This window comes from Cynocephalus volans, chromosome 15 (assembly GCF_027409185.1).
Source record: "Cynocephalus volans isolate mCynVol1 chromosome 15, mCynVol1.pri, whole genome shotgun sequence".
Classification (NCBI taxonomy): Eukaryota; Metazoa; Chordata; class Mammalia; order Dermoptera; family Cynocephalidae; genus Cynocephalus; species Cynocephalus volans.
In genome coordinates, this window is record NC_084474.1 from 59902505 (window position 1) to 59914597 (window position 12093).

Below are 12093 nucleotides of genomic sequence, written 5' to 3' on the forward strand. Positions count from 1 at the left end.
ATATAAAAACAATTTTTAAAGCCCCTATTTAGGACAGCTTATGAGACTCCCTGGGTATGTAATCTATGGGTTATTTTTCAGAACATTTTTAATTAACAGACAATATTATAGAAAGAGGTTTTAAAAATAGACATAGTTAAGGTTTCAGAATAATTTGTAAGATCAAGAGCTGCTTTTTAAAGAGATTCAGTGATAATTTTATCATAAATATACACTGAGTCATTTTTAAGTCATCCAAAATTTATTATGGGTGAAATGTGAATTTTAAGCTATGTTGGCAGGAAGCAAGCATTTTCACTGTTCTATATATTGCATGACTTTAAATTGTATTTCCTTGGAGATGTCTATCCAGTAGGTAGACCAGCAACATGCAGCAAGCTGTATTAAGCCTTCTCAAGAGCACCTTCAAGGAAAGCAGCTGGTACCACCCCATCTCCTTTTCAAAAATTTAATATTTGTAAATCCATGAAAAGATGATTATTCCATGGCAATTTCCTGACTTGTGAACAAAAGTAATGTTATTGGTAAACTGTTAAAGATGAAATGTCACTTTGATTTACTTTTTTATTGAGATAATAAGTATCAATGTTCAAACATCTACCTATTTTTAAGCATTAAAATTTTATCTCTAATCTAGTGAAATTTGTAAAGTGCCCTTATGGTTAAAACTGTAATGAACTAACATAGAAATTACATTGCCAATGCCAATATATGAGTTGAAGTGGGATTCTGTAGGGGTAAAGACCATCAAAGGAACATGAACTAGAATAAAAGATACTCTGTAAACTTCTAGTACACCTCTGATGTTTAGACATTTAGAAATATTTGCCAGTTTCAGATTCCCTTCAGTATAAACAGCTTTGACCTTGAGCCTCTGGTACACTTTAAGACAGTTTAATTTGCTATATTAACACCAGCCCCATTGGATACAATACTCATAAGGAGCCAGCTTTATGTCCTTTGAAAAGTAAGCAGATAAAAACAAAGATTTTTTTTTTCAATACTTAAAACACAGGGCAAGCAGTTGGCATTTAATAATGTCTTTAATTTCTTCTACACTGGGGAATAAAAGGCAAAGCATATCGATAATTATTAAGACAAATCCATGAGTCATATTATCACTCCTGCACAGAGACCCTAGAAACAGAGCAAGAAATTAGTAAACACTTGAGGATTTATTGATGCTTGGGTTATTCATTGGGTTTGCCAATGATTGACTATACATGGAAGAATATTCCACAAAAATATTATGATTTATTAGACAACTTCTTCACTACCTAAATATTTAATTTTGGCTTTAGTACACGAGGACTGTTTCTTCTACTAATATAATGCAAGTCCTTACAGACATTTGTTCTACAAATAATATATCTAATATTTTTAATTAACACCAGATAAAACATCAGTACCTCTTCACATTGAATAATAAACTGATACAGGCACTGTTATTTTATCAATTAATTAATAGTCTGCATTTAATTATTAATTATTTAAAGTTTTTCCTAAAAAGTATGCATATGTGCACATGATTTTGCATATAATTTTAAGGTGCTTATGGACACATTGAAGCCCAGCTGTGGCCTTCTTTAGATTCACAACATCAGACATGGTAGACAAGCAGATTTTTATATGCATGACAGTCATGAGCAAAAGTTGATAAGATTCCTTCTCAAATTATCTATATATTTCATGAAGATGGCCTCTACATTTATTATTATTATTTTATTATTATTATTATTTTGGTTGTCAAATGATCCTTTATTGAAATATTTACCTTTGTAATTAGCTAGCTACGCATTCCACCATACCTCTGTTGATGTCATTGCAGATGTCACGAAGGTGGCAACCATCAACATTACAGCCCACAGATTAGGCAGCTCCCAGGATCTCTTTAATGGTTCCAGAGAGTTCTCTGGCTAAAGATCAGTGCTTCATTTTTCAGGCAATGTTGATAGTTTCATCAAAAGTGCTCTTTTCACTGTACTTAATGTTTTTCTGCTTCTTTCTGTCCTTGGATGATTCTTTCAGAGCTTTGATGAACAGGGTATAGGCAAAAGGTGCCACCTCAGTCTGGGCCTGTCTGTTCTGAATCGTCAGTTTCACTGCAATTCTCAGACCCTCTCAGTCACATGTTGCCCTGGTAATGCCCATCACCAACGTTTTTTGGAGACAGACCCAGGGGACTGATCTTGGGAGCCAGGCCAGACATGGCATCTACTTCCCTTCCTGTGCACCTCATGCATGTGATTTTGATCCTATTGAGGTCGACCTTGGGCAGAGTGGTGGATGGAGTCAGTTGGTGTCAGATAAACCTGAATGTGGGGCTGAGGAAACTTGCATCTTGGCCTCCTCTGAGCTGAAATCCCTGCACATAACTTTTAAATGTTAATCTTTTCTTGCAGACGGTGCTGTCTCGTGAGCAAAAATTACAATAATATTTCTTTTCTTTTTTTTTTTTTTTTTTTGACCGGTAAGGGGATCGCGACCCTCGGCAAGGTGTGGTCCGCACCACGCTCAGCCAGTGAGCGCACCGGCCATCCCTGTATAGGATCCGAACCCGCAGCCTCGGCGCTACCAGCGCTGCACTCTCCCGAGTGAGCCACAGGGCCGGCCCTACAATAATATTTCATAAACATTTAATTTTGCAGTGGTCCAGAACACAGTCAAGAACCAAGATAGATGAAGAAACACAAAAGGCAGCTAAATTTAAACACAGGCATATATTTTAATACATGCAAATTCAGATTTTGTTTAAACCAAAACTAAATTAGACACCACCAAAGGTCGTGTATTTTAGCCTAACACTTTGCTGTTTGAAGAGTCACTCAAGTCTTCCCTCAGAACCCATGCCCTCTCTTAATTTAGGCACAATCTATACAGACTGATTGGTTGGTTTTTCAGCTCACATTAGGTTCAAAAAAGAAGAGTTTGTTGGCAGCAGGCACACTGGCAATAGTGGGAAGTGAGCAGCCAAAAAAAAAAAAAAAAAAAAAAAAAGAAGAAGCTGCGCACTGAAGAAATAAAAAATATAAGCATCATGTCCTTAAGGAGTAGAGTGACTACCTCAATAATCCTTGAGAACACTTCGGAAACCATGCATGTTTCAAACGATTCTCTACTCTCTGACCTCACTTTAAGTGGGGAAAAATATTTCATATTTATATTTCAGCAAGAGCCCCATAACAGAATGGTCAAGTAACAACTTTTGGACTTTAATATAGTCACTAATGCAGATCCAACAACCCAAACAGAGATTATAACAATTAAATGAAGCACACTGTAGTTGTGATCTTTTTTGCCCAGTTGTTTGATGCAAAGTTTTCACGTCTGGATAAGCACTTGAATGACAGGAAGTACCTCAGTTTTTTTTTCTGTTATTCCTCATGTTTAGTAATTTCTTTGGGTTGTTCCCATCTACTGGGATTGTATTTACGAATATTCATGTTCATAAGGAGAATACCCGAGCATAAGGGGATGTGGTCTTGGCTGCGGAATTAGAATTCCCTGTAATTTATTTTATAGGAATTCTCCGTTTGGAAAAATTTTGCTTTCTTTTCCTGAGAGAAGGTTTTGGCTGTGTTGCTTGTGGATACCTTTGATTACTCTGACATCAACAGTACAGACACTTTGCAGCTGCAGTTTTTGCGGAGCTTCTGGGCAGATAGTCTTATAACAGCATCTTTCAAGTTTTCTTAGGAATGTTTCAGAAATGGTAGATCAGAGGTTGGTACAAAAAATAGAGACAATTTTAAGGAAAGCACTGCCAATACAAATAATGGATGCTGGGCTTTCAGGGCTATTTGGGAAGGGTTGAATTTTTGCGTTTCTTTCTACAATTTTACTTCCTTACAACCCCTGCCAGCCACCCCCGTATCCTTACCTAACCCCAGAAATGATTATATTGGGCTTTAAATTACTTAAAAATGCTCCTTAATATTGGGACAGTCGGGCTAATGGACTTAGGGCAAAATATTGATCCTGAAGACAAGGAAATCCCCCCCAAGTCCTATCTTTATGTGCTTCTTAATTTCATTACAGGCGTCACAGACAGTCAAAGCCAGGTTCAGAAATTGCAACGATCACACAGCACTTAAATCCATTTGCCTCCTACAGGACTGTTCTATAAAAAATGAAATATTTCACAAACACATTTTTATCATACTTTTCTCTCTCTCCTGCAAAAGTTAAAACATAGAGGAAGGTGAAGAGAGGTACAAAAATAGTTAATATAAATAGGAGAGATATTTGTTAATGCTGACATAGTAGCACTTACTCTAATGCAGTATGAAGAATAAGCAATAAAAAGATAACGGTATTTTTTCTTCACAGCACAGAAATACATTCTAAAGCCAAGTAATAATAGTAAAAATAGTAAAATTAGCTTTAATTATGGCTGTGCAATTTTATATTTTTAAATACCAGCGAACTTTAGCATACTAATATATAAATACAATTATTTTAGAGGCATAGGAAATAGAAAATAATTTTATTATATTGCAGAGCATAATAAATATAGTAAAAAGTTAAAATATTGCTCTATTTTCTTTATTTATTCAATAAATAGTCACTGCATGCTTACCGCATGCCAGGCATTGTCATAGTCACCAAATACTTCAGGGAGCATGCTTCTTTTAGGAGTATATATTCCAATGGTGGAAAAAAGATGGTAAACAAGGTCATAAAATGTGTATTTTGTTAAATGGTAAAAAGTATTATGAATCAAATAAGGCAAAGAGAAAAATAAAACAGAGGGAATGTTTGCAATTTAAAATAGGGTTGTGAGAGAAGATCTTATTGCAAAGGGGACATTTGAGAACGTTTAATGGAGATAAAAGAGCATTTAACCATGCAGCTCCCTTAAGCACAAATGTCCCAGGTAGACGCAGGTATGTGTTTGTGTGTTCCATAAACAGCAAGACAGCCCAGGGTGGCTGGGAGGAATAAAGGAGGTGGGGGCGCGTAGCATACAAAGCCAGAGTACCAAGCAAAGGACAATGACAAGGAACATCCAGTGAAGTTGGAAGAACACCAGGAGAGTGTGCCAAGTGAAGCCAAGGGAAGAAAGTGTTTCAAGGAGAAGCTATGTTCATTTCTGCTGATATTCAAGTAAGAGAAGTTTCAAGAAATGACCCTTAGACTTAGCAACATCTTTGGTGACATTGACTAGATCAGTTTGCTCATAGTTGTGAGAGTGAGCACCTGTTGGAAAGTCTGATTGGGAGATAACAAGTAGAGCCATTCAGTGAGTTTTGTTTTAAATGGAAACAGATAAAAGAGAGCCAGAGGGTTTTAATTTTGTTCTTCTTTAAGATCAGGAAATTATGATATATTGTCATGCTGATGGGAATGAAACAATTAAGACTGAAAAATTGATGTTTGCAGGAAAGAGGGGGAGCATCTAACACTCAGGTGGGGGTTTGGCTTTCAATAGGAGCATGCTTAGCCCGTCCATGATAACAGATGTGAGGGCAGAGTATATGGTCACAGGCACATGTAGTTGAGTCGATGTGGAGGTGGAAACAACATTCTCTCCTGATTCCTATAATTTCTTCATGAATGAGGAAGCAAGATTGAGAAAGAATTGATAGTGAATAGGTATTGTGAAGTTAAAGAATGTTGCAGCGAAGATTCTAGAAAGAGCGGATTGGAACTTTAGGTGCTATATTTGAGAATGGGATGCTTAGATGTACAATTGCACAGGGGAGGGTCACAATTATTTGCAATAAAAAGGCCTAGAGAGTGAGTGGTTGTAGGTAAAGTAGACAGCAAATTCCCTGGATGAGGAGAGATCAAGGAACTGCGAAATCACATGATCATCTTTCTGGATATTGTGGATTTTGAAATCACCAAGAATTAAATCAGAAGCAATATATGAGAGGACCCAGGAGTTAAATCTTCAAGAAATGATGCAAATGACCTGTAAGTCTCTAAATGACCATCACAAGCAGTGACAGTATGGTAATATGAGATCCAAACAGATTCTTAGAGTACAGGATGAAGAATAGTCTGCAATGAAGTAAAGAGAAGTATTCTGCCTTCAGGTCAAGTACTTTGCAGTTCATAGGAGTGAAATCAGCTACCACTGGAGAGGGTAAGAATAAGAAGGCAAGGTGAGTGTTCACAGCAGACGTTGAAGGGAGGGAGGATTTTGCTGTATTCTACTTCCCTTGGAAGGGATTTGGGGGAGTTGGTGTAGGATGGGGGAGAGGATTTCAGTCATAGCTGTATGAGGATTAGGCTATGGGGCTGAGGGTCATGGGAGTTCTGGGCTTCTGAGAATGACTGAAAAAAAATAGATAAAGGCAATAGTAAGATTAGTTGTAATCTTTTTAGAACTGAGAGAATGGACGTGAGGCTATGCGTGTTGGTGTGGAGTAAGTAGTGTGAGACTGCCCAGGTACGTTCAGGATCCTGGTCTCGTTCCCCCTCTAAGGATCATATAGAGGCAGGGGAAGGGGAGAGAGTCTTATCTGAAGCACCCAGATCTCTAGGGTCCTCTTGACTCTCTTTGCCAAGTAGTGAACTACTCCCTAACGAACGAGGACCTGCGTGCTTACCATTCTTCAATTCTGGTGCCTTTTACACCAACAACTTTCACTGGAGAGATACTCATGACTAATGCTCTTCCTTTAAGTTACTTTTCATTCTGCCATAAAATGCGAATGAATATATTGTACTTCCCTCTTTCAAGCATGTGTATTTATAGCACAAAATCTACAAGAATACATTTTCTTCCATCAACTCAAGCTTCTTATGTTCATATATTTCTCTTTTTCTTTATTTACTTCAAAGTGTATTTTTTTTCTGAAGGGCAGCTACCACAAACAACAATAATAAATATTTGAATTATTACTGAAAGGGCATATGGACTTTTTGGCCCTTCAACATATAAGATTCTTTTTAAATCAAATCAAGTGAACCCCAAGTCTTAAAAGCATCATAAACTTGTAGACAAGCAAATAAACAAACTATGAAAATGCTATCCTAATGTAGGTCTAGCTTTCTTTGCTGGCATGTCTAAAGAGGTAAGATGGGGCACACAGAGGAATCCTGACTTCCTCTCTAGGCTCTTAATCATTCTTTCCAGAGCTCCCAGAGGAAGTGAATCCTTTTGAACAGTAAAGTATACTTGTGCACTTCCACCGATACAGATGAGCAGCACTCCTTCCCATAGTCCAACATGTTCCCAGCACTAGGAACCGTGGTCCCACCTCTAACTTTGGATGGCCAGGAGGTCTCTTGCCTATAATCATACATGCATTGGTATTGTGCTTTGACTACACACTGAAGGATGTAATGGAGATCCAAACTAGAAGAACCCCTTGTTCTCATAGAGGTTATGATATAGTCAGAAAGACAGATATTAATGAATGCATAATCACCAATTAAGAGAGGTCCTCTGAAGGAAAGAACATAGTTCCTTAAGGGAATATAACCAGGTAAACACACCCAGACTGGGGATGAGTTTCTGTGTGTGTGTGTGTGTGTGTGTGTGTGTGTGTGTGCGTGTACGTGTGCGTGTGCGTGTGCGTGTGCGTGTGTGTGTGTGTGTGTGTAGGGGGAGCACAAGGACAGCTTTCTTGAATAAGTGATACTTACATGAGCTAAGTTTGATGGATAAACTTAGAGACAATTAGGATGAAGTTTTCTAGCCAGAGGGAACAACAGAGCATGTGCAAAAGGCCTGTGGCAGTGAGTAAATTGTACATTTGAAAAATTTAAAGAAACTCCATGCAGCTGGAATAAGGACAGACTTGGAAGTAGTCTGGGCCATCTCATTATACACAGTTGTATCCCTGTGATCTCACTACTTCATGTAAGAATTGATTGCTCCTCTTCTTTGTCAATCCTTGGCATATTAAATCCCAATTTTTTCAACAATTTTGAGGAAGCAATAACAGTTGTACATATGTAACTTCTTATGCATTCAGACTTGTGCACATCACAAGTTCTAGCTCTTCTTTTCATATCCAGCTTGAATATCACATCTTCCCATCTCAGCTCCTTAGTTTTTAATGTATCCTTATACTAGATAACCCTAAACAAACTGTATCACATATTGGCTTTCTATAGTACACTCCTATACAGAGACTGTATTGTATCTTCATCTACCCAGTACCTCACAAATCGATTGCCTAATAGTAAATTAGGTCAGTTTACCATTGCTCAAGAAATATTTGCTGAGTTGATTTATCTTGAACATTTCCATTCTTCAGATAAAGGCATCACATAGAACATCTGGTGCATGGCCACCATCTCATGCGTGTATTTACTGAAGTAAAAACATGTTACAACTGTACTTAATGAGCAAATATATGTAATGATATTTTTGAAAAAAATAAACTAAAGCAAAACAAGTTACCAATGTTATCTTTAACCTGTGTATTATATATTATAGTAAAATATGGTTATTAAGTGATAACTTCAGAGAAATGTGCTTTCAAGACAGAATATATTTATTTTATTCCACCAAATTTGTAATTTTTTAGGAATATTTTAGCTTGCTTAGCTTCTGAGAATTATGAATGATTTTTGAAAAAAGGCTTAATGTTGTAGAATTATCACCAGTTTTCTTTTTTTTCTATTCATCCCAGTTGTGATTTTAATGTTCAGTTATGCACAGGCGAATGGCAATTCCATCTACTAAATTGGATAAATGCCCACCTATATAACAATACTTATTTTACAAAGAAACTTTTCAAGTGTAAGGGATGTATACTGAAAATATCCTTTCTTCTCTTTGGATTCTATGGGTAAATGACTGGTCAGTGGCTTAGCAGAAGAAAGTCTTTTCATCCCATTACAAAGCAGAGTTATGAAATCTCTAGTGTGTCAGATAAAGGCTTTTGCACCCAGTTGTTAGGATTTTTACAGCTCCTTTCAAAACAAAGCTGAATCATGGTAGAGTGATACTACTCCTATGGTATTCATGCTAGGAGTATTTGAGGAACATATGCCATTGATAATTGCCATTATTTACTTATAACTATCTGAATTTGAGTTTTTCAGTTGGAATGTTAAATATTTTCCAGTTAGTATTCCCTGTTAGATAAAATAACACAGCAATAGCAAATGCTCATTTGAATTGTGCTTGTTTTATTGCTATGCAGTTACTGGTCACAAATTGTTGCTCATAAGAAAAGATATACAAATATATGACAGAACAAACTGTATTCAATTAACAGATATGCATGAAAAAAATGTTTTGTAAGAAAGAAAAGACTTTTGCTTTTGTTCTTGTTTTTGGTGAATTTTGACCAATGGGGATAGCAAATCCTATCCCAAACTTGGGTTCTTCAGAAATAAACATTCAAACTTAAATAAAAAACAATTGCCTCTGTTTCCCTTTAAGTCTGACACATCTTTACGTTGACCAGAGGAAATCATGCTTGTTATTGCAGGTACCAAATATCACCTGAAGGACCTTCTCAATTTGCCCTGTCATTTCTGGAATAGAACTAAAGGTGTCATGAAAACAGCTAATAGGTATATTAAATAATATTATGTTCAAAACATTTTGTTATTTTGCTCTGAAATACATGGATGCTTGAATGAATGCAAAAAGTCTGTGGCACAGAAAGAAAACCTTTAACTAGCAATTAAGGCAATTTTTTTTTTTAATTTCAGCCTATAAAGACAAGGAAATGTAATGGTTTTAATAATTAAGGATGCAGACTAATGCACACATTTTGCAGTACTAATAAAAACTTCCTGTTATCATCCCTGTATTTAAGAATGAAGAAAGCATTTCCTTAATGCACCTCACTGCTCCCTTTGCCAGCTCTGTTCAGGCTCAAAATTTGATAATAATATTTCCAAATTGTTAAAAAATAGCATTAAAAATTTAGTTAAGTTCAAATTTCCAAATCAGTTAGCCCAAAGGTTAAGTGCTACAGCACTTGACCTAAAGGAGAGTTTGGTCCTCTTTTATGAAACCTGAGTGTAAAGAATAAAGACAGCATTTTTCTTCTTCTCTTTTTTAAAGAAGCCACATGTAATGTTCTCTGAGTTAAGTTTTACCATTCATAATGAATGCAGTCTCGCCATTCAAATGCGACCATAAGTACACAGAAGATAAGAATTTAATTAAATGTAGATTAAAACCAAACAGGAAAACACACTAGCTGATAATTTTATCCCATCCTCTGGCCATATTTTTTATACTTCCTTCGTGTTCTTCTTTGGGCTATAGCTTATCAACATGCCGATAGTACCATAACTCATTACATCTGATGGTGCAGCAGAAATGTGCAGGCTCTGTGCTTGGATTTCCAACGCACTTAAAATGCAAAGCATGTAAATGTCTCTGTTAAATATACTAGTGTGGTAACACTGGTGAAAAGGGAGTGATTCTGAAGAAATCTTCAAACTTCTCACATGATGCATTACTATTGCATAGTAGCAAACGGAATTTTCAGAGTGGAACCAATTCATGTAGTCACACGTATATGGTATGGCTTCATATCTTGTGGTTGAGCTCTTTTAGCAGTTGGCAAGATCAAGTAAAAATCAACTTGCTTAGTTTACTTCAATGTATGTAGAGTTTGGTATATAGACATTTATATCTTTTCGTGGGAAAATGCTGTTTTTTTTATTGTTGACCATAATTTAGTAACACAATATCTTTATCCTTGAACAATGATCTCATTAACCTTATATAAAATTATCTCCTACTTTTTTTTTTTTTTTTTTTTTTTTGTCATTTTGAGACCGGCCGCACCACGCTCAGCCAGTGAGCGCACCGGCCATCCTTATATAGGATCCGAACCCGCGGCAGGAGCACTGCTGCGCTCCCAAGGCCGCACTCTCCCGAGTGCGCCACGGGGTCGGCCCTATCTCCTACTTTTTAATATGAATATTTCAGGATTGTGAAGTAGAAGCCACACAACACCAATGACAAAAGTTGGAAGGGATAAAAGGCTTTAGTTATCAAGATAATTTGTATATGTTATTTATGCTTAATCAGTTTATCTAATGTTTTTCCAATAATTATTTATAAACATTGTAGAAATAAGCAATAAATAGTTTAAAACAATCCTGGTAATTGTAAAAGAAGGCTCTAGACCAAGTACAATAATTTTAAATCTGAAGGAGAATACATATTGAGTCTGTTAATAAAATATTAGGCTAAGGTTTAGAATCTAAATATATTCTTCAATGTGCAATATTGATTTCTTAAGCAGTAGTAAAGCATAACTGAATCATTTATATATTTGCATTCTCTGTAACTAAAACTCAGAGCCTTGTGAAGTATAATATGCTCTGGGTTTTTCTTCAGCAGGCATAAAATGCTGAGAGTGTTTTGAAAGGTAAATTGGTGTTTTGTTTTGTTTTTTCCTTTTTTTTTTTTTGGCAATGGGTTGTTTGGCTCGCACTAATGAATAGGGTTTGCTAATTAAAATACTTCTGAAAAACTGACTTAGGTTTTTGCTTTTTAATGTAATGCAAGATTGTTTTTGATGGTGTGAAGTACTAAATTGGTAGTACCACTTTCACTGCATTAATTGCCACATGATCACTTTGCACTCAGATTGGTGTAATATGATGCATTGGCATAGCTGCAAATTTTGCTTTAGAAATAAGTCAAAAGGATTAACTTAATTTTTAAAGATTCCAAACATTTCATCACCTAAAGAAACAATGTTTAATGGGGTGAAACTATATTCTCTTCCTATTAAATCACTTGGAAAAATGAGAGTCACAGTACAGACATGAGCTAAAATGCCAACACTAGCTGGACTGAAGCACTTGGCTTTGTCCAGACTGCTGGGGACATTGCTGAGGCATCAGTAATATTCTCTATTAATTCATTTTCCTTTGGTCCCCTTTACAGAATAAATTAGCTTCATTGCTGATATTAAGGAGAAAAAAAAAAAATTATAGAAAGTAACACTGAAGTGCAAAATGGAGAAAGTTATTTTGGAGTTTTGAAAGAACAAATTAAAAATATTTTTGTCTACTAAAAATTTCTAAACATAAAAATGTAAAAAGAAAACTAGTCTGCATATATCTGTGTTATGTGTAAGATGCAAAATTACTAGTCTCTAAAGCGCTCTATAAAATGATAGGACATTAAAAAAAAAAAAAATACAC

The 12093-nt window shown here is 36.0% G+C and overlaps 1 protein-coding gene and 1 pseudogene across 1 annotated transcript in view; one reads left to right on the top strand and one right to left on the bottom strand.

Annotated features, from left to right (window-relative positions):
* The window catches only part of ZFPM2 (zinc finger protein, FOG family member 2), a 456749-nt gene that overhangs the window by 388341 nt on the left and 56315 nt on the right, over positions 1–12093 (top strand). The window lies entirely within an intron of this gene.
* LOC134364140 (large ribosomal subunit protein uL11-like) lies at positions 1783–4624 on the bottom strand (annotated as a pseudogene).